Here is a 24794-nt window from a genome sequence, read left to right as displayed (position 1 = left end):
GTGATTAGATGATGCTACATAGATTCCATCGATCTTTGGCTTGTGTTTTCTGAGTGTGTAGGTTCTAATTATAGCGATCGAAGCTAGGATTGGAGCACAGAAACCAAGGAAGGAGCGAAGAATACTACGGATTCCAAGCAAGCTTCATCCTATTATCTATTTAATTTAAGGAAAACATTAGTCCCTTTATCTTTCTGTTGTTATAGATTAGTCCACCAGTCGTAGGGAAGATACTTTTGTCTGCAGTCGTATATTCCAAATAACAAATTGGTGACCATACTAGGGAACAATGTATTCCCTTAGTGGTTTCTTTGTCTATTTTTCTTGTCTTACCTCTTCTTCATACCTTTATTGTCTTATGCAGTCAAGAACAAACCTAGGAAGACCTTTCAATGAGTCTCAATTGCATTCCTTGTGTCAAAAATTTGCATCCCTAGGCCAATGCACCCTTTGGTCTTCTGATAGAGTGTTGCACCGTAGTTGAGCCTCCTTTGTGCCTATGTTGCATAACATTGGTGCCTCTTTTGCACCTGCATTGGCCCCTGTTCATGCACAATTTTTCTTTTGTCTTGATTTTCTCTATGATTAGCCTTCTTCCAGCTACTCTTCCTTGAGTCTTTGAGTTCCTTGTGGTCTCTCTGAAGCCTCCATTTGGTTTTCTTTCATGTTTAGTGCCTTTGGTAAGGATTTGTTTAAATTTTCCTTTGTTATTATCATTAAGTCATTTACAAACTTCTTTTGTTTGATCATTGAGTGCTTAGATGAATTGGTATTTTATTAATATTTCTGAAAAGCTTGTTTGAATTAGTGATTAAGTTTTGCATCTTAGTTTTCTTAATTTTCAAAAATTAAGTTACTTGAAAAGAAAAATATTTGAATTGGCATTTACGGTTTTGTGTGTGCATCAACATTGGAATAGTTGCATTTAAAAGGGAATTGTACTTTGCATATTTTTTGTTGCATACTCTTTGCCTCTTCCCTTTCTTAGATAGATTTTCTTTGAATGAGAAATATTTCATTTCCTCGTGCTAGTTTTCATTTTAGGATATTCAAGTGACATTTGTAGTGAGCCCCAAAACTAAAACTTAACTGAAGATAAACATTAAAATTTACTGAACCAACCTAAGGAGAATTTGTAACATTAACGCAAACTTTTAGAGGTCTAAGTTAGAGACGTGTTTTGGTGTTGTTAAACGTGGGAGCTGTCATTGTTTTCCAGCATTGTATCCCGGGGGTGAAATCTCGTTACACACATATAAATTATATGGGAATGATCTCATCGAATAGTTACGCACTAGACAACACTACTACGGACTACACTTCCATGTACCGTCGAGTATATTTTGGAAGTCCCCTATAGGTTGCTATCCTCACCATAGGTAACATAGTTGGTCGCCTTGTGTATCATGATACACCAAACACAACATTTAAGGAGATTTCCTACATGCATGTTAATTCCTTGGTTTGCCAAGGTGTATATTTCATTTCACGATTGCTTGGTAATCCTTTATGCCTAGATTACCCTCTTTTTTATTTATTTTTGTGTTAATTTCTAAAATTTATTATCCAACATGGAAGAACAAAATCCCCCACTCCATTGTTCATGTAGAATGAAAAATAAGCCTCCTCTTCCATCAGAGATTACTCCTGGACGTCATCAGAAGAATAAGAAGATGCAAACTACTGAATCAGGAAATTCAAGAACTACCTCTGGCCCTCCTCCTGAATTTGATCAACCAAAATCATCTTTCCCTTTGAATACTAAGCCCGAGATCACCTCTATTCTTGTCGATGAATCTGACACAATCAAAACAGAAGTACCTAAAACCTTATTGCCTGAGGTTATTGAACTTGATTTTCCTGATTCAGAAACTTAATTTCCTAAGGTTGTTGAACCTCAGCCATCTTCTCCTATTACTTCAGGACCTTCCCCTTCTCTTTCTTTGTCTCATACAGAACTTCCAATAATATATCTTGGACCTGATGGTGAACCTCTTCCATACGGTCTTGTGAGTATTGAAGAGATCCCACAAGAATAGCCTCATCCTTTTACTCCTTTTCATTGGATTAGACTCCCATTTTATCAGACTAATCCTCTTCCTCTTCAAACTCCAGCACAAACTCCTTTACTTTATTCTTTTGACTGTCATGTGGATTTCTCACTACAATCTTCATTAGGATTGTTAACCATGACTAGATCTAACATGACTTCCCAACCTATGTCCACCACTATGATTGAGACATCAAATGTTTCTTCCTCATCCATGTTTGCAACATCACCATAGGCATGTTTGTATGGTGGCTCGTCCATCCCACCTTAGTATAAGTCTTTATCTAGTACCTTATCTGGTGCAACTTATAGTCCTTGGACATCTCCCATGTCATCCATTTCAGGAATTCCATTTGGAACTTCCCTTATGAAAACTACTCATCTTGTTGCTCCTCCTCTGCCTACACCTACAGTTGAACAGGTTGACCCTTATGTTAGTGGGAAAGGTTATCTTCAATAGCCTAACTCTCATTATGTTAGGTTCCCTCCATCTGGATTGTTGTATCCTCTGTCATCCTTTCTTCCTATGGTAGAGGGTAACCTGTTGTTGGTATGCCTCAAATTAGTAATCAGCCTTATTATAATCTTCCTTATCTTGGGATGGCTACTAGTGTTTGGAAACCTACATTTCACATCCAACTTGGTTCATTTTGGGACCGATTGTTGAATTCTCAACCTGTGTCATCTTCATCTCAAATTCCTACACATCAATATGTACCTCAACAAGCTCAAATACATGTAAGTAAACCTTTACATGTTTCTATTGCATCTCAACCTATTATGTCGGTATCTAGTACCCCTAAGGTTCCACTTACCCATCCTTTACAAGGTACCTTATAGTCTCAAACACTTAGGAAAGGTATTCATGAAATTCCAGTAGGACAAACTGTGTATAGCGTGGCATAGCCTCAATCGAATCCACCTTATGCTAGGATGATGCAAAATATCACAGGGAAAAAATATAGACCTTATCAGTGTATTCCTCAAGTACCTTTTCAAGGCCAACATATCTAGACCCATCCATTCCAGCCTTTACAGGGTTATCCTAGAGTTGGTTAACAAGGTTATGCATATTCTGGTTACCATAATCCTCCTTATTTTGGTGCACAGGTTCCTCTTTATCAGAACTCTCCTTATCCAAGAACACAAGTACCGGTTTCCCAGGTTATTCCTTCTTATCCAGGATATCCTCGACAAGATTTAACCAATAGTTACCTTTTGTGGAGACTCTTGAATTTCCATACTTGACTCAACTTACCAATGATCCTATTGCTCATTCACCTTGGTGGTTGATAATTCCTACCAAATTTCCTTCTGATATCCAAAAATTCAATGGGAATCTTGGAGAAGACCCGTCGACCCATGTCATGACATATCATCTATGGTGTTCTTGAAACTCCCTTAATGATGATTCCATACGATTACGTCTTTTCAAGCATACTCTTACAGGTACCGCAGCCAAATGGTACATTAAATTACCTAGAGCTTTGTTTCACAATTTCAGTTCCTTAGCTACCACCTTCCTCACAAATTTCCAGTTTCCCATCTGGTATGGAACTAGAATGGAAATTTTGACCAACTTTAAACAAACTAAATCTACTCACATCTCAAATCACATTCATGAGTGGCAGTGTCATCACCGATTGGTTAAAACCTATGCTCCAGATCAATTGTTAGCGAAATGGTTCATTAAATCCTTGTTGCCATCTATCACAGAGGATATAGCTAAAGGCGGGGTTGTGACCAAAGAGCAAGTGACTGGTCATGCTCAGTATTTGGACCTCATCTATACCCAATATGGCATGCTCTATGAAAATATATGAGCTGCTCTAAGAGATTCAAACATTGTTCCTCCGTCTCCTAGTAAAGAATCTCATGTTGTTGATGGCATCATTGGTTCTCCTAGTTTGCATATAGTGAGTAAACCATATGGTGTTTCTCTCACTGCTTCTTCACAAAACCCTTTGTCCAATCCCCCTATAGCCTCTTCTTTTGAGATATATTTCGTTTCATCTCATGAAGGAAAATATCAACAACAACCAAGAAGCAAAGAGAAAGTTTCTTCATCGCGGGATAAATAAACAAATCAGTCCTCTGAGGAGAAATGAAAGGCTCGCTAACCATGTTTGATCTGTAATGAAGAGAACTTTACTCATGATTGTCCTCACTGTGCGGAAGTGAACCAGTTTATGAAATATTCCATTTTTCCCACAGTGTTGACCGACTCGTTTCCCAATTAGGAGACCCACATGGTTGCTCAGGACCCTTCTTCCTCTAACGCAGTTTTAATGCTTTCCTCCATAAAGCCTAAATCTTATGTTATGGTGGCTACTCAGAATAAGGACTATGGTAATGTGAATCCTATGAATGGTCAGGCTACTAATCAACCCACCAGTTTTTCATCACCTTCATCTGATCCCGCTCCGCCCATTATTCCTACAGAGTTAACTATTAAGCCTCTGAAAATCGTTATTCATAAATATACTTTCAACCCTTGTACCAGGGTAGCTCAAAATTATAATGTAGTTGAAGACTTGGCTCAGTCTCCATCAACTATGTCAACCCTCGAGGTGTTGCAAAACTGTCCCACCCAGAAGAAGGCTTTTCTTTCGGCTATCAGATGTGTTGATCATTCAGATTCCAACTTAGTTGTTTTCAATCATGAAAACTATACCCCTTTCCTTCCATCTTAATTGGCCTTTATCATCTAGGTCGTCGTCCATGGTAAGAACATTCATTGTTCCATTGTGGACAAGCAAGCCTCGACCTGTATCATGTCTATGTCTTGCTGGAAAATGATTGGTTCTCCTCAACTGAATCAGTGACCTACCACATTGAAATATTTTGATGGGAGACTGTATAAACTTTATGGTATCTTGAACTCCTTACAAATTGAATTATGGGGAAAAATTGTATCCATAGAAGTTGAAGTTATTAACAAACCTCTTAATTATAATATTCTATTGGGTCACACGTGGGTTTACGGAATGGTCGTGGTTGTTTAGACTTATTTTTGTATGATTTCCTTTACTCATAAGGGAAATATTGTGTCCATTGACCAACTCACCTTCTTTTCCTCTAATTCTCATGTTACTAGAAGTGTGCTACATGTAGGGGAAACTCTACACTCTTATCAACATGTCGGGGTTGGACTACCAAAGGATTCCTCGCTCATGGGAATCTTTTCGCTCCCTCCTCCTCCACTTCCTGGTAGCTCATCATTAGTTTCTTATATCAATATGGTATCATCTTCTACTATCTTTACTAATCCATGGATTGTACCAAATGAAACTAACATCCATAGTTTTGGCGACTGAATGCCGCTTAGCCCCATTGAGCTTGATTACGAAGCCATATATTCAACTTGTGTGGCTTACATCTTCTCTTTTATAAATTGGGTCAATCAATCATTATATTATGGCACATATTCTAATCCGTTCTCTCGTATATTCTCTACCGATGAGAGCATCATGGAGATCATGATTCCAAATGATGCGTCATGGGACGATCATCACCATCATTCCTCCTTACTAGATTCCATTGAGGATAATCTCAGTGATGTGTATCTACCCAATATCATCGAGACTTCTATGAATTCCATGTCTATACACGAAGTTGATTCTAAAAAGAATCTCTCGAATATCGAAGAGACGATACCTCTTGATATCTCTGTTAAACCAAGTATTGTCGAAAATCTACACATTGGTGCATCTTTCTCTCCATTCGAGATTGAGACCTATAAAGCCCTATTTCAAGAGTTTTGCAATGTATTTACCTGGACCTATGAGGAAATGTTAGGTATCGACCCAAATATAGTGGTGCATGAGATTAAAACGTATCATGATGCTAAACCAGTCTGGTAGTGCCTCTGTCTGGTCCATCCAAAGAAGGTTGTCATGATAAAGAGTGAATTTGAAAAACTCCTTTGCATTGGTTTCATCTACCCCATTCCTTTGACCGATTGGGTGTAAAATATTGTCCTTGTAATGAATAAATAGGGAACAATCCGTGTATGCATCAATTATCAGGATATAAATCACGTTTGTCCAAAGGAAAATTATCCAACCCCATTCATCAACCAAATTGTTAATGACTGTGCCAACTGCAAAATCTATTCGTTCATGGATGGTTTCTCCGAATATAATCAAATCAACATTCTCCCAACAGATCAACCTAAAACTGCATTCATCTATCCATAGGGTACATTTTCCTAACAAAAAATTCCAATTGGTTTAAATAATGTTAGGGCTACATTTCAATGGGTAATGGATTACGCTTTTCATGACATTAAACACACCATGCAACCTTATTTGGATGATCTCTCTGTTGGGTTGTGTTATATTCTTTCCACGACTAGCCCACATAATTAACTGGGGGGGTTAGAAGGGGGGCGGATCCCCCCCCTTTGTTGCACTGATTGCATAACAGAGGGGGTCACAAGGGGTCTGAGGGGTGTAGGTAACCCCACTCTATGGGATCTGAGGCAGCGCCCCGGAAAATTTTGTTTTTGGACCCTATTTTAAGTTGGGTGGACCTACTTATGGTTTTGTGCATGATTTTTCGCACATGGTTTTGGACGCAATGATTTTCGGTACATGGTTTTGGACGTGATGGTTTTCGGTCCATGGTATTGGATGCTTCGGCATGTATAAATATCTATTGTAACATTTGAAAGGAACATAATGAAAAATCAAGTTGGTAGTCTTGGTTTTGGGATCTAGGGGAAAATATCTGTGTATATGTGTTTTATGTGTTATGCTCTTTCATTGTTTATTTTCTATGTTTTAAGAATTCATATGCAGGTAATTTCTGTACGAGGTTAAAACCTACATTTGGTATCAGAGTTGTCTTGGATTCAAGGGGATTCCATTGTTGTCGAGGGGTTTTTCTTGGGCCTATGGTAGACCCTGTTCAGTGGGAGATCTGCAGGATCGATTCTGGTGGTGAAAGAAGATGGCAAGCAGTGGAAAGATAAAGATTGAGAAATTTAATAGTCAGAGTTTTGAGTTATGGAAACTCAAGATGGAGGATCTGTTGGTGGATAAAGATCAGTGGATCATGGTAGATCCAGGTACTAAACCAACGGGAGTGTCCGATGAAGAATGGAAGAAGTTGGATCAAAAGGCTAAGAGCACAATACGATTGTGTATCTTGGATTCAGTATTGCTAAATGTATCAGGGGAAGCTACGGCGAAGGCTTTGTGGGACAAGTTAGGGACTTTGTACCAATCTAAGTCTCTGGTGAATAAACTTTTCCTGTGGAAAAAGCTGTATAACCTGAGGATGAAATATGGAGACTTAGTGACAGAACGTCTGAACGCATTTAATATTGTGGTAAGTCAGTTATTATCTATTGATATTAAAATTTCAGATGAAGATAAGTGCATCAGTTTGTTGTGTTCTCTACCAGATTCATGGGATAGTCTAGTTATTGCAATAGGTAGCAATGCAACTTCCTTGCAGTTTGATGAAATAGTCTCATCCTTGCTGACGGAGGAGATGAGACGGAAAAATATGGAGAGCCAGAATGGTGATGCCTTGTCTGTACGAGGACAGTCCTAGAACATAAACAAAAATAAGTCATCAAGTGGGGGATCTAAATCTAGAGGTAGATCTAAATCTCCAGGAAAACCTGTAAAGGTGGTGTGCTAGAAATGTGGAAAGGAAGGGCACTACAAAAGGGACTGTAAATATAAACCTCTTGATAAAGGAAAGGGATCTAATGATGCTCCTTCTACAAAGGTGAAAACCACCTCAGATGAAGGTGGGGATGTGTACTTGGCTTCTTCAAGTACACATGTAGATCAGGAGGCATGGTTGATTGACTCAGGTGCATCCTTTCACTTCACTCCCCATAGAGATTGATTATGCGAGTATGGGAAATATGATGGTGGTGATGTCTTCTTGGGGGATGATAGGAAGGCTAGAATCATTGGTCGCGGAAAAGTAAAGTTGAATTTGCAAGGTGGAAGGGTTAGAACACTTTCAGGTGTTCTGCATATTCCTGCATTAGCTAGAAATTTGATTTTTGTAAGCAAGCTCGATGATGCAAGTGTAAAAACAATGTTCGAGAAGGATACCTGCAAGATGGTTCGAGGGGCACTGGTATTGATGCAGGGAGTTCGAGTTAGAACTCTGTACAATTTGCAAGGTAGCACTGTTGTTGATGGGTGCAATAGTTCCATGGTTCCTGAAAGTGGAGCAGAAAATCTAGTGGTCTCTGGAGAGAAGACCATGCTGTGGCATCAAAGGCTTGGACATATTGGAGAGAAGGGCCTTGAAATACTTCATGGTAAAGATATGGTAGAAGTTATGAGTAATAGCTCTCTGGATTTTTATTTCTGTGAAAATTGTGTATATGGGAAGCAGAATTGGGTGAGTTTCCCCTCTGGTGGTAAGAGGGTGAAACATATATTAGAGCTTGTGCACAGTGATGTGTCTGGACCTGTGAAGGTTCCATCACTGGGTAAGTTTTTGTACTATGTATCATTTATAGATGACTTCTCAAGGGATACATGGATATATTTCCTTACGAAGAAATCTGAAGTCTTTGACAGGTTTAAAGAATTTAAGGCTCTGGTGGAAAACCAGACAGAGAAGAAGATAAAGGTGCTGAGGACAGATAACGATGGAGAGTTTTGCAGTAAGGAATTTGAAGAATTTTGTAATAAGTGTGGTATAGCATGGCAAAAGACTACTCCATATACACCTCAGCAAAATGGAGTTGCAGAAAGAATGAACAAGATGTTGATGGAAAGGGCAAGAAGCATGCTCAGTGGTGTCGGGTTAGGACAAGAATTCTGGGTAGAGGCGGTGGAGACTGCATGTTACCTGGTCAACAGATCACCTTCATCAGCATTGGAAGATAAGACTCCACAAGAGGTATGGACTAGTAAGAAACCTTCTCTTTCACATCTGAGGGTATTTGGATGTGATGCATATGTACATGTTCCAAAGGAGAAAAGAACCAAGTTGGATAGTAAATCTGAAAAGTGCATCTTTATTGGGTATAAGGATGGTTTAAAGGGTTATAAGCTTTGGAACCCAGTAACAAGGAAGGTTGTGTACAGCCGTGAAGTAGTGTTCAGAGAAGTGAAAGATGTTATTAAACATGAATTCCAACCAAAGGAACCTGAGAAGATAGAGTTTGAGATAAAGGAGGAAGAATTAGACTCTACAATAGAGAGGGAATCAGAAGATGAAGAGCCACAAACTCTAGGTGTGAGAAGATCAATTCGAGAAAGAAGGCAGCCAAAAAGGTATGGTCCATCTGCTTTCTGTTCAAATTTTTCTTTATCTATTACTGATGATGATCCCAGAACTGTGAAGGAAGTTGTAGATTCAGAGGATGGAAAACCCTAGAAAGAGGCCATGGTTGATGAAATGACATCTTTGCACAAAAATGATGCTTGGGATCTGGTGTAGTTGTTGGCTGGAAGGAAACCCATTGGCAAAAAATGGGTGTTCAAGAAGAAGACAAATGTAGAATAAAAGGTGGAAAAATACAAAGCTCAGTTGGTAGCAAAAGGTTATTCCCAAGTGTCGGGAATTGATTTTGGTGATATTTTTTCTCCTATTGCCAAGGTAACTTCTATTAGATTACTTTTATCTATTGCTGTTGCTTTTGATTTTGAGGTAGAACAGATGGATGTGAAGACAACATTTCTTCAAAGGGATCTGGAAGAGGAGATCTACATGAAGAAACCTGAAGGTTTTACGATCAAGGGTAAGAAAGAACTGGTATGCAAGTTAAAAAAGTCTCTATATGGGTTAAAACAGTCACCAAGGATGTGGTATCATAAATTTGATACATTTATACGGGGACTTGGCTTCACTAGAAGCAAAGCAGATCACTGTTGTATTTTAAATTAATTAGTGACCATGTTATTTATCTGATCTTGTATGTGGATGATATGTTGCTGGTTGGAAATGACAAAGAAATTTTCCAGGATTTGAAGACCCATTTTTCCTCCAAATTCGACATGAAAGATCTTGGTGTTGCAAAATATATTTTGGGCATGGAAATTAAAAGAGATCGGACAAAGAGGAAGCTCTGGTTAAACCATAAGAAGTATGTTGAGATAATATTGCAGAGGTTTAATGCAGGATAGTAAACCAGTGAAGGTTCCTATTCTTGTAGGTGTAAATTTATCTGTTGAACAGTGTCCCAAGACACAAGAAGAGGAAGAGGACATTTCCCATGTTCCATATGCAAGTGCAGTCGGTAGCCTGATGTATGCGATGGTCTGTACTAGACCAGGCATTGCACATGCAGTGGGAGTATTGAGCAAGTTTATGTCAAAACTAGGGAAGGAGCACTGGATAGCAGTGAAGCAGGTTTTCAGGTATTTGCATGGCACTAGTGATTATGGTTTGTGCTACCAAGGAAGACCAGGATTGGACAGAGTGTTGGATATTCTTGGCTTTGTTGATGCAAACTGGGTTGGAGATCTAGATCAAAGAATATCTACAAGTGTGTATGTGTTTAACCTATTTGGAGGTGCAGTCAATTGGATGCGTAAGAAACAATCTGTAGTGGCACTATCAACTACAGAGGTAGAATACATGGCAGCCACTCATGTAAGCAAGGAAGTAGTTTGGTTGTAGAGATTGTGTTCAAGTATGGGGTTAGTACAGGGAGCTATAAGGATAGACTGTGAAAGCCAAAGTGCAATTTTCTTTGCAAATAACGTTGCATATCATTCAAAGAAAAAGCACATTGATTTTCAGTATCACTTTGTGAGGGATATGATAGAAGACAAAAAGGTGTTGTTGGTAAAGGTGGACACTTTGAAGAATATTGTAGATGCATTGACAAAATATGTGAGCTCTGAGAAGTTCTCTTAGTGTAGAGAAACAATGGGCATTGCAGGGCTGGATAAATGACTAAGCTCTCTTGTGCCCCCCTGTGGAAAGAAAACAACAAGTGGGAGAATGTTGGGTTGTGTTATATTATTTCCATGACTAACCCACGTAGTTAACCATGGGGTTAGAAGGGGGGCGAATCCCCCCCTTCATTGCGCTGATTGCGTAGCGAGGGGTCACAGGGGGTTTGAGGGGTGCAGGTAACCCCACTCTATGGGGTCTAAGGCAGCACCCAGAAAATTTTGTTTTTGGACCCAATATTGAGTTGGGCGGACCTACCTATGGTTTTGTGCATGATTTTTCGCACATGATTTTGGACACGATGGTTTTCAGTCCATGGTATTGGATGCTTCGGCATGTATAAATATGTATTGTAACGTTGAAAGGAACATAATGAAAAATCAAGCTGGTAGTCCTGGTTTTTGGATTCAGGGGAAAATCTCTATGTATATTTGTTTTATGTGTTATGCTCTCGCATTGTTTATTTTCTGTGTTTTAAGAATTCATATGCAAGTAATTTCTGTACGGGGTTAAAACCTACACTCCCTACTCATTCTAAATATCGGGTTTATAACCTGATGCATCTAAGGGTCATTTTCTTATGGTGTAGACACTAAAATCCACAAAAATGTGTGTTTTTCATTAGTTCTAATTGACTTCTTGGTTTTGTTATTTCAAAACATGGAATTCGTCTTGATCCTCTAAAATTCCAAGTAATCACTAATCTTCCTACACCTTCTTCGCTCGTTCACCTCCAACGATTCCAAGGGAAGGATAACTTCCTGCGAAGGTTCATCCCTAATTACACTGAGTTGACCAAAGGATTACTCACCTACTTAAGAAAGGGGTTCCCTTCCATTGGGGCAACGCTTCTCAAAAAGAGTTTAATGCCCTAAAAGATGTACTGGTTTGGGAATCTCTCCTATATCCCCCTGATTACAAGCGCAACTTTTTCCAATATCTCACTACTGTCATTTCTACTATATCAATAGTATTGGTCCAAGAAGACGATATAGGGAGTGAACATCCCATATATTATCTGAGTCATAATCTTAACGATGTCAAATTCGGGTATACCCATGTAGAAAATTTGGCTTTGGAGGACCACATGGTTGGCTTAGGTGGCAAAGATAATGGCACATCAAGCTATCTGGTGGCTACAAGCAGTTGTTGGCTACTATTTGAGGACCATCTATGAGAGAATTTTTCTCCTATATACACTACCCACAAGTGGTGGGTAAAAAGACCAAAGAAAGGGTTTTAAGATCGAAAGAGATATTATTATTATTTCCTAAGGTCAAGAGGACTAAAACCATAGATCTAGAGGGTTCCTAAGGGACTAAAGGAAAATTTATTTAATAAGGTCAAAGGAAGAATCCCTAGACATCAACGATAGGATCCTCATTGAGTGTGGAGGCTAGAAAGATGTAGACCTAGGAGAAGTTGAGCTACATGGCCGAGTAGGGCTACATGGGAAGACCAAGATCATTCATTCAAGTGTATTTCATCAAGTGGAGAGACAACTCTGAGGAGTTGCAAGCATAAGGGGTCAAACGAGTAAGTGAGAAAGGATGACTTCTGATCCATCTTCTTCTGTCTGGTTTGGCTGAGTAGGAGAGACTTGTTGGACAAGTCTTGTGGCAAATGTTTGGACTCATGTGGAGGAAAATCCTTTGTGTTCTAGCTTAGATATGTTTGTGCATTATAGGAGGGTTAGGAGCCCTAGCAAGATGCTAGAGTTAGGCTGCATCATCCTAGAGAAATAACACAAAGGAATAAGGCTGAAAAGGATGTTTTTGCAGGGTTTGAGGCATATCTAGCCTCTAAAATCAGGCCTGACCTGTGGGTGATACAAGAGCTCTAAGACGGCCAAAAACCTCAGTGAATTGTGTGCTGAGAGCTTGGGGTTTCAAGGAAGATGATAATGTCTTGAAAGGGTATGTAATATATATCTCATGATTGATGAATGTTAGGTGACGGAGGGGCTCTTCAAGGGTTTTGAACAACATATGTAAGAGCCCTAGTTAGGCCTTCTTTCTATGAGTATGTTTCCCTAGTTATGGCTTGGCCAGAACCCTAAATTTTATGCTTAGAATCTGTGTTTGTGGAGATGGTAGAAACCCTAAAGGTGAATCATTTATCTTTGTTTCAAGGGCCATGATACCTCAGTATGTGAGCGCAGGGTCTGAGTTAATCTGATCCAAGGAAAAGGGTTTGAATACCCTCAGTGTGTGGACAGACAAGAGCTTAGTAGGGACAGAAAGAAGGATGATTGTTAGAGTAAAGAAAGAAGGACAAGAGAGGGAAGAATCAAATAGAGTATGGGGTTTGTTTAAGTGTTTGAACAACATTCTATGGTATCCCTAAGTATAACAAATATGTGGGTGTAATCTACTTGTTATGTGGGTTATCTATGGTTTTAATTTTCTTAGATTGTTCTATGATAAATCAATTACTTTAGCCCAATTCAATACTTCAATTAGAAATATTATAATTAACAATTAGTCTTTCCAATCATCAACAATAATTGAAGATAGAACAATAAATGCAATGACAAAGGAGACAATCAACACATCAAGAAGAGACACTAGATTTAGTCAAAAACCAAGGAAAAACTCACTATGGGGAAACTGTTTGAAATTATTCTTCTATTAGATTGTCATAAAATGTTCAGCAGAAAGCACAATTAGCCTGATACAATATCATCCAGCAAAATAACCCAAAAAAAATTCAAAATATGTTTCCAGCATCAAAATATATCATAGACAACTTTTCCTATCTGTGGTCAATTATGGTCAACTTCGGTCTTAAGTCAAACTTCCCAGTCGCATGCAAGAGGAGTTGTGTGAGCGACTGAAGGCTTCTCGTCACCCCTTGAGCCTAAAATCCTATGACTATGGTTGAAATTTCCCTATGACGTTCTTGAGATAGTAACCCAATAACCCTAAAACAGATGTGAGCCTCGAACCCTATAATTTCGGACCTTTGCGAACTTCTTTTGTTGTCCCCACCTCAGACATGTGCGTACCAATCAATGAAGAAGAGAAGGGGAACAATCTTGATGATTTCCAAATGATCTTGAGGTTACTTGTGTTTATAGGCTTCCAAGGGTGACCAATTTCCTATTAGGGTCGACCTGTCCAAATGTGTATATGTGGGCTTTTCTTCATAAGTAAACTTTCTCTTATCCATTTTGAGTGATCTTTAGGTCAATTTTGGTCCTCTCGAAATTAGGAATTCAACAAAATAATCATCTCCATAAAACAAGATTTCCAAAGTGGAATCTGACCGTAGTTTCATATTTCAACACTCCCTCTCAACTAGGGAGAATTCCACCTGTCAATATCTGACCATCGATCAACATGTCATCCTATCATCATATGTCCCATATTTTCTCAACTCTATTTGCTGAAACATTCTCAAATCTAAAGAAGAAGATCATTGGGGAGTAAAATCTACCACCCTCTGCATCGTCGGAGAGCATATCTCAATCCAAAACCATATCGGGGATTAGCTCTCAACCCGAAATCTCACAGGGGGCTAAATATCTCTGACCCCATATCAAGAATTAGGTGATATAGGGGAGAATATCTCAACCCATCCTATTACGTACCGATCTTCCCAACAATGACCCTTAAGAGTCGTGTGGTAGAACACCTGCATCATAATATGAGCTTGGGAGAGATACCCGACTTACCAAAACTTAAGTATCACATACACCCACGCCTCCTCAACCCGTTGGCTAGACAGGGAGGGAAAATCCCAACAAGCCTAGCTTGTGGGTATGATGCCAATTGGGGTATACTTAGAAAATACCAAGATAGGGGAGAAACATCTCCAACCCTATGGGTAATAGATAGGGGTGATACCCTATTGTGCAGAGATCCCTCTATCTCAATTCCACACCCTCAGAGCTCAAGTAGGGGGGAAGAGCTGGTTCAGTGTCCTTGATCAATGATGCCCCTTATTAGGAGGGGTCACATCCATCAGTCCAAGCTACTCTTTGAAGACCAAGAACTTCAATTTTGACAAATCCTTGGTGAGCATATTTATAATCTGCTCATCTGTCGATATGTGATCGAGTCTAACGTCTCCTCTCCGCACCATGTCTTGAATGAAGTGATACTAAATCTCTATGTTCTTAGACTTATCATGAAATACAAGATTCTCTACTAGACAGATCCCACTCTTGTTGTCACAATATATCACTGTAGTGTCTAGGACCTACTCAAATAACTCTCTAAAGAGCTTCTTCAACCAAACTTTTTTACAGTTATCCATGCTAGTGGAAATATACTATACCTCAGAGGCAGTTAATGCTACTAACTTTTTCTTCCTTCTCATCCAAGATATCATGGTAAATCCAAGCTAAAAAAACATCCAGACGTACTCTTCCTGTCGACAATGTTTCTTGCCTAGTTAGTATCGGTGTATCCATGAAGTCAAACATCTCTAGAAGAATGTCTTAGACCAAGTGTTACCGTCCCATGCAAATATCTCAAAATGTGTTTGGAAATGATCTAATTTGCATGGAGGAGATTGATCATGAATTGTCTTAACATATTCACTGCATATCATATGTCTAGGTGGTGTTCACTAGGAACATCAAAGCCACAATCAACTACCTATATTCGGATGGATTCGCCAAATCAGGTCCTACAACTTCTCCACCTAACTTCTTGAAGTTAATTTCCATCGATGTGGGTAGGGACTTGCATTCTGTCATTCCAAATATTTCTAACAACTTCCCAACATATTTTCCTTGTGAAAGGAAAATATCAGTGGGTCTTTGCCACACCTCAAGGCCTAGAAATTAGTGCATGAGTCCAAGGTCCTTCATCTCAAATTTAGAGGCTAGCTCCTTATTACACTTAATCGTCATGGGCTCACTACCTATCAAGAATATACCATCAACATATAAAACCAAAATCAATGACATATCTTGGACTACCTTGAAGTAGAGGTTGGGATCAACATTGCTTCCTATGAATCCAAGCTTCATCAAATAATTGTTTATGCGAGAGTAATGTGATCTGGCAGCTTGTTCCAAACCATACAATGCCTTCTTCAATCTGCAAACATGTGTCTTTCAATCCTCTACTTCAAATCCCTATGGTTTCTCAACATACACTTCTTCTTGTAACATGCCATGGAGGAAAGTAGTCTTCACATCCATCTGATGAAGGGTCCATCCTTGACTTGCAGCAAGGGAAACTATTGAATGAATGGTTGTATATTGATCAATAGGTGCAAATATATCATCATAATCTTCTCCCTCTTTTTAGTAGAATCCTCAAACCACAAACCTTGCCTTGTATTTCTCAATTCTACCATAAACTCCATGCTTGATCTTGAATAGCCACTTTGAAGTCACCACAGATTTCCCCTTTGGTCTCGACACAACATCCCATACATCATTCTTCATAATTGATTCATATTCTTTGGCCATAGCATCTTTCCAAACATGTTCTTTTACGGTTTCTTCGAATGTGGGAGGTTCAGCTTGAATCATAGTGCTCATGGATACAACATATCCCTGCTACCTACATGGATTTTTCCTTTCTCTAAATGATCTTCAAATGGGAGCATGTCTCTCATCATCCTGTAATGTGTCTCGAAGACAAAGTGGCCTCTTCCTAGCGAGAGGATCATATGGAGGAGGATCTAAGGGATCCATGGGGTCCATGGGATCATCAACAATATCTGTCTCAAATTCAGGTATGGAAGGACCATCTAAAATATCCATACCATCATTCTTCTCAGGAGGAGGCGGATGAAGGTCCCTTGCTTTTCCAAGGGTGACATCTTCATTGAATGTAACATCCCTGCTAATTTCAACCTTCCTTTGACCAAGACTATATATTATAAATGCTTTAGAATTTTCACAATATCCAACAAACATACATTTTCTTCCTAAGGTTTCCACCTTGTCTGTTTTGTCCTTCAGCACATGAAAGTATAAGGGGCAGACAAAGATATGGACATGGCCAACATCAGGCTTGACACTTTTGAATACTTCTTCGGGGGTCTTGTCCAATTCTTGATGAGGTACCCTGTTTTGAACATATACAATGACATTTGTTGCTTCTCCCAAAAGGAACTTCAACAACTTTTGATCATGGAGCATGGCATGAGAAATTTCTATAATGGACCCATTCTTTCTCTCATCCACTCCATTTTTTCAGGGGTATAGGGCACAATTGTCTCTTTCTTGATTCCTTCCTTCTTGAAAAAATCAATGAACTCGTTTGATGTGTACTATCCACCATTGTTGGACCTAAATATTTTGATTTTATTACCTATTTGATTTTCAACCAAAGCTTTGCATTTTGAAGGCTTCATCCTTATGATTCAAATAATATATCCATGTATTTATTTAGAGTTAATCAATGAAGGTGTTATAATAGATATGGCCACCAATAGAATGCATGGGCATCATACCACATATGTCAGAGTGAATGAGATGGAGGATGTCGTTTGTCGTATTCTCACTAGAGGGGAATGTTCCCCTTGTCTTCTTTCCACTCACAAAACCTAGACATACTCCATCATGATGGGCTTGAACCTTGGGAATACTTGAGACCAACTCCTCTAATTTTGGAAGAGTGTCATAATGTAGATGAGCCAATCTTTGATGCCATAGCTCACTTATATGATTAGTATCATGGACCAACGCTAGAAGTGGTCTTCCAGTAACCCTGTAGAGTCCTTCATATATTGATCCCAATGTGAATGCATCTCTCATAGGTGATCCAACATGCCAAGTAAAAACCTTTCCCTTGATGAAGACAACCCTCATCCCTTTTTATTCCACGTGAAAATTTCATCTATTGCAGCAACTGGAAATTATTCTTCTAGCTGTAAATTTAATTATGTATTTTATTTGCTAAAGCAAACAATGAATAAAATTTTCACCATAAAAATACTATGGAAAATAAAATACTAGAAACTGAGAAATTCTAGCACACACAAGAATTTTTACATAGTTATTTTTGGACAATTGTCCCCAGAAAAGCCCAACTTGGGAAAACTGTTGTAGTAGATGAGGGTTTTATTATTATTCTTCATAAGAGATTTTGAGTACAATTATTTAGATGCTCTATTGGCAATCTAATTTGAGGAAAATACTGGAAAATTTATTGTGAGAATTTTTTCTCACTCCATAGCTAATTTCTTCCCTCGAGATTGACATTCTAGCCACACATTTGAGCTTCTGCACAGTACCTGGGTAGAGCCTCTGCACAGTACCTGGGTAGAGCCTCTGTGCAGTACCTGCGCAGAGCCTCTATGCAATTTGACCTTCCTCTCACTACCTCTTCCTAGAACTCGAAAGCTTCATCCTAGAATGTTGCTACCCTCCTCTACCACTTGCTACTCACCCTCTGGCTCTATCTTCTTTGTTGAATCACTGCCACTGAGAAAATTGAACTGCCTAGGAAACTAAGTATCTACACTCATGTTTTCTCCATATACCCATCGACTTCTTTTTATAATCCTCTGTTGGAGCACCAACAACCAATATTAAAACATAATCAATGGCCTAGATTAATTCCCTCTCAATCCGTGTGAGTTTCTAGATGATTCTCACCTTATATCAATTAACATTGATTAATTAACCATATTCCCTAAGTTTAGACTTAGGAAATATTTAAAAAACAGTTAATAATCTAATTGAGACACTTCTAGGTGGAATTTACAGGAACGATTTCTGGGTTTTGGATATCTCATGTATTCTAGCCTCTTCACCAAATTTCATGGCTAGAAAATACCTGATGCTACAAAAACTAACAGTCCCTCTTAGTGAGGAATGTGTTCTATTGCTACACCTCCAGCCACAACACTTTGTCTATGCATCATCTCCTATCAAATTGTTGATGTCTTTCCATACTACCCACCAACAAATGCGCAACTTGTATGTGTTACATTTGTGTTGTTGTTGACACTATTGTATTTTTGCCAACTTGCATATGCACTTCAACTCCCTCTCGTTTGTTGTTTCTGCAATTGAGAATCATACAAAGTAATATGATCTTGCTATTGAAACGGGTTCTCCACCATACCCATTTGTTCTCTGAAATAGATGAACTTAGATCTCCCTAGATCTTTCATGAGTATATTTGCAACCTTCTCTTCCATTGGAACATATTGTAGTTGGAATTCTCCACGTTGTACACAATCTTTGATGAAATGACACCGAATATCTATGTGTTTTGACTTGTCATGAAACACTGGATTGTCGACGATTTTTATGCAACTCTGATTATCACATTAGACATTGGTCGCCTCCATCCTCTACCTGAAAAAGCTTACTAATAGCTTCCAAAGTGGTATAGCTTCGCACGTAGTTGTGCTTGCTTCCATATACTTTACTTATGCAGAGCTTAGTGCTACTAACTTCTGCTTCCTGCTACACGAAGAAACCATCCCTGATCCAACACTAAAGCAATACCCAGAGGTACTTTTCCTGTCAACTGAACTACCTACCTAATTTTCATCTGTGAACCCACATAGTATGACATCATCCCCTCGAGTATATCTCAACACGTACACAATTGTGCCATCCACATACCTCAAAATATGCCTTTCCCAATGTACCCTCTTCCATTCTACCATAAACTAACTAAGGTTATTGACTACAAAGAAAATATCTGACCTAGTTTTGACCAGATACATGAGAGACTTGATAAGTTGTCTATACAAGGTGGGGTCAACATCCTTGTCATCTGATGCATCTATATTCTTCCAATTGGTGATCATGGGTGTATACATGGGTCTACAATCCTAAATTTTGAACCTCTTCAGAATATCTATAACATATCTTCCCTACCTAAGGAAGATCTCCCTGTCCGTCTGCCACACCTCCATACCTAGGAAATAGTGCATCAACTCAAAATCCTTCATATCAAATTTTGTTGCAAGGTTCCTCTTGCAATCCTCTATGAGCCCTGATGATCCTTTCAAGAAAATATCATCCACATGTTATGCTAGGATGAGTGGCTCGCCCTCTACCATTAAATAGTAAAGGTTGGTATCTCTGTCACTCTTGACGAATCCCATCTACTGCAAGTAACTGTCAATCTGACCATACCACGCTCTAGGAGCCTGTTTGAGCCCGTATATATCTTTCTTCAGTTTTCACACATGAGTGTGCCTCTCATGATTCTCGAAGCCCTCTATCTATTCTATGTACACCTCTTCCTCTATCACTCCATTCAAGAATGTTGTCTCAACGTCCATCTAGTGAATCTGCCATGCCATCTGAGTTGCTAGGGATATAACTTAACCTGAAAGAGGTGTATTTGGTAGCTGGGGTGAAGGTCTTCAAATAATATATCCCTTATTTCTGTGTATACACTTTTTCCATGAACCTAGCCTTGTACTTTTCCACAATTCCATCTACTACATACTTGATCTTATAGATCCATCTGGAGCCTACAACTGACCTATCTTCAGGCCTTGGTACTGCCTCCCAAACATCATTTTTTACTACAGATCTATACTCTTATACCATGGCATTTATCCTATAACACCCTCATCCCACATCTACCCAAGTAACTACCGGGGTAAATATTCAACGTGAAGCCACTATAATGGGATTCAACCTCCTAGGTGACCTCAAGGAAGTGTAATCGATATAAACCCACAACACAGACATTCTATACCTACTATAAGACTCCCAGAAGCCTTCCCGGTCATCCCCATGACCAGTCCCTGGGTTCCACTGAGTTTTTAGACCATTAAACCCCTTGATGCTCCCTTGAAATGGACAAGGGTGCATCTAGAAGGCTCTAGATGCTCCCACATCAAGGGGAAGGGATCATTTAAGGACTTTTCCCCCAATGCTGTGCCTACAACTCCAGGATTTTGCCACCTTTTGAGGCCCAGATCCCAGGTCACTGCCCATAACTCAATGACACCTTCAAAAATGAAATTTCACAGCGGAACAAAGATACATTTGCAAAAAACATCAACAAGGACTAGACTGGACCCCTACTAGCCATGACATGCATTTCGTTAAACATGTCACAAATATGAAAACTATAAGTCTTAACAGTAGAATTGAGCAAAGGGGTCTCACGTTTATCTAAGATTCTCTAAGAAGCATTGTTCCCTTATATCATTAGCTACATTATCATCTATTAGGTCATATATACATTGTTCATTCATTTACAAAATAAAACATGAGGAGAGTCATACATCATCACTATCATAATACATGCTTATAACCAACATGATAACAAAATAAATATTAAGGATACATCATCCATAGAATCCACATATAAACCAGTACATTTACACATAAGATACTAAGGAAACAATCTCTTATTAAGGAATGAAAAAGCCAACCCGGTATGGGACTACCACGTTCCACCCGACCATATATTGGATGAGCCAAATATCTCATCATCCAATCACCCCCATGCCATACTCCAAGAATGAATGTGGGACTCAAAACAAAAGAACCAACCAGGGAATCTCGAGGTTAAATCACCTCACCCTCATCAATAGAAACCAGGCTTTACCGCAATCCACACCAGATCACTAGGTCAAAAGAATAAACATGTAATAATAGGCTTCACCATGATCTCCACCAAATCACTAGGCCAAAACAAGCATGGATGCCACCGATTTCTCCACCTACATCGTGAATAATTTTTTCGTCTCCTAGTATCTAGGCTTTACCACAATCCACATCAGATCACTAGGCCATAATCGAGACACTAGTCTCTGGGCTTTGCCGTAATCCACATCGGATCACTAGGCCCTAACAAAGACTCCACTCTCTAGGCTTTGCCATATATCCCATCTCGGGGTTACTAGGCCTGATGGAGAGCACCCACCTCTAAGATTTACCATATATCCCATCATTCACCGGTCGAGGATTCCTAGGCCCATAAAGGAAACAAAAAATCCAACTTTACCGCAACCCACGGTCTGCTTCAAGGTTTACTAGGCCATGTGTTCTTTTATTCAAAGAGCCACCTCACTCAGCTTCGAATCCACCTCAACCAAAACATGAGAACCCCATCACACCATGGCTATTTAGAAATGGCAGGCTAAGCCGAAAAACATTGTCACACCTGGAAAAACCCATGCCATGACAATAAATAACTACATACAATACCATGCATGCCAAATCTAGCAAAGAAATCACACATGCAAATTGATGCCTGCAAAGAATCTTTTTATAGCAACTTGATCCTGCTCTTCCTTGATTGCTCCTTCCTTCCTCTTTCCTTCTTTACCTTTCTTGATCCAATGGCAAAGTGCTCCAAGAAAGATCTAAGTGTCCAAGAGTGAGAGAGAGAGAGAATAATGAGAAAGCTCCAAAACTAAACTGCCAAAAGGTTACACCAAGCAATCCTGAGCAAAAGCTTCCAACTGATCCTCAGAAGCCTTTTTATCAATGAGGCCTCTATTTTCTTCATTTACCATTATTTTCCTTCAATTTCCTCCTCACATGCAACCTATTACCTTTCACCTTCCTTTTCTCCTAATTTCATTTATTTTCGTAAATAAATGTGCCAAAAATTCCATTTTGTCTTTCCAAAACCTTTCCATTACCTTTGTCAATTTCCTTTAGCCATAATAACTGAAATGAACACTCACTAGGATGTTTTTCCCACCATTCAGCTTGTAATACATGTCCCATGACCATGGTCTTATATATTTTTACATGGATTTTTAACCAGGGTTGTTAGAGAACCCTCCCCCTTGGAGGAACACCGTCCTTGGTGTTCAATGACACCTATAAACCAACAAATCGTTGAAAACAAAACATACTACCTATGGAGCTTTATAACATACCTCATTCCAGTATTTGCGATGACCATTGTTGAAACATGACAAACATACTATTTACAAGAGCTTTATAACACAACTCGCTATTGTATTTACAATAATAACCACATTTTCTCAACTAACAAATAACCATACTATTTATGGATCTTTATAAGTCTAGCTCGATACAGTATTTACAACAATATACACATGTGCACATTTTCTCAACCAACAAATAAAAGGATACGATGTCCATATCAACAACAAGGGAATCCAGAGGCTCACACCTCCACCCTCAAAAGTAAGTTCAGAATCCACTACCAAATTCAAAGTTGCATCCAATGCCCAATGCTACAATCTTGCACCACTTGTCCTCTAAGTGAACAGTTACCAGCTCACTGTTCCAGGGCACACTCCCATGTGCATTTGATTCCATTTTGAAATGCTAATGACCAAAACAAATCCATCACCAACCTTCCCTTCTCTACTACATAGTCCCTCGGGAAATCCAGTCACCCCTTCTGTGTAGTCACTCAGCTTCCAATTTCCTCGACATCCTGTATCCCAGGTGATCTGGCCCTTGTTCAGACTTCCTTGCATCGAAAGATCAAACAACCAAGGCATATAACTACCTCAAAACCATCATTCCAGTCATAGCATGCTCATGGAAATCAATGGACACTATTGGGTACCAATGTCCCACAGTGGCCCTATTCCTGAATGCTTTACTAGCATACTGCTACCTGTTCCAATTTGTTTCATTGCTGCTTCTAATTCTTGCAGTCGGTTTCCACCACCCAACTCAGGCATTTCCCATGCTTTCCTATACCAAGAACATAACTACCATTAAATTTAAAATAAATTGAAATAACTTCAAATCATACCTCATTGGTGGCCCTTCAATAAGGTATACTTGCAATTCTGTTCGCTTCTTGTCACAGCAGGTCAAAATAACATCTTTGACCAAATCATCATGTATAAACATATCACATTATATTAGTTCAAAACACAACCACCATAGATCAAAATCATAAAACACATGTAACCATCATAAACCATAATCATAGATCACATGTAATCGTCATAGACTAGAATCATAAATCACATTCATAATAAAAGTGAATGGCATACTAATACTTATACTGTAACCAATCCTTAGCTTATACCTTTGTCTTTATTTCTTATGCACACTAGATTAGTTGCCACACCCAACAAACACCTAGTTCCTTCCCTTCAACCATGTACAGATACATATTGTAAATCACACACATATAACCACACACGACATACAACACCATGCAATACATGGACCTACACCCAATGTACAACACAACACAATACATACGCATACATCCAGTGTACACCACCACATAATACATGCACCTACACCCGATTTACAACACAATACATATACGTACATAGAGTACAACACAACAAATACACATGTCACGATACCACCACTACACAATGCACATACATAGTATTTCATGCCCTCAACACAACATGTATGACATGTGCACAATACCACATGTACACCAGTACCATATGTACAACATGTACACAGTACCAACTGTACACATCACCACCTGCACAATGTGTACACAATGCCATATGTACACCGCACCGCCTATACAATGTGTACACAATACCACATGTACACAACACCACACGCACGACATGCACATGACACCAACTATACACAGCGCCACATGCACGACATGCACACAACACCACATGCACGCAACAACACATGTACAATCATACACACAACACCATATGTACATAGTACCATATGTACAACATGCACACAACACCATATGTACATAGCACTACATATACAACATGTACATAACATCATATGTACACAGTACCGCATAACACCATATGCACACAACATCTCATATCCAACATGCACACAATACGATATGTACACAACACCGGATATCCAACATGTACATAACACAATTTATACCCATCACTACATATGTAATATACACACAACACCATATATAAAACAAGCATACAACATCATATGTACACAATACTACATATACAAAAATACACATCACCATAGATGCAATCACTGAATATACAACAT

The sequence above is a fragment of the Pinus tabuliformis genome, chromosome J (genome assembly GCF_031772625.1).
Source record: "Pinus tabuliformis cultivar Carrire ecotype Pingquan chromosome J, CPIR1, whole genome shotgun sequence".
Lineage (NCBI taxonomy): Eukaryota > Viridiplantae > Streptophyta > Pinopsida > Pinales > Pinaceae > Pinus > Pinus tabuliformis.
The sequence above is the reverse complement of the archived record's forward strand: the minus strand, read 5'-3'. Positions refer to the sequence as shown.